Genomic DNA, 254 nt, shown 5'->3' on the forward strand with positions numbered 1-254 from the left:
TTAGTAAGTCAGAATAAATTACCATTTCGAAAATTTGCTTTCCCACACTAAGGCAAATTCAGGCTAGATTCAACACTCCAGAAGATTTTTAACTAAAGGCTGTTTTTAAATTAGAAGTGATGGCAGTTTTTTAAAAAGAGAATATACTTCCACTGATGCCCTTACTGTGCTAAAACAAAGTCTTAAGAAAAGCAAGTAGACACCTTCATAACTATGAATGAGGCTGCTGAGCTAGTGTTTTGGATTCTCCATGT

The sequence above is a fragment of the Cebus imitator genome, unplaced genomic scaffold (assembly GCF_001604975.1).
Source record: "Cebus imitator isolate Cc_AM_T3 unplaced genomic scaffold, Cebus_imitator-1.0 Scaffold976, whole genome shotgun sequence".
NCBI classification, from domain to species: Eukaryota; Metazoa; Chordata; class Mammalia; order Primates; family Cebidae; genus Cebus; species Cebus imitator.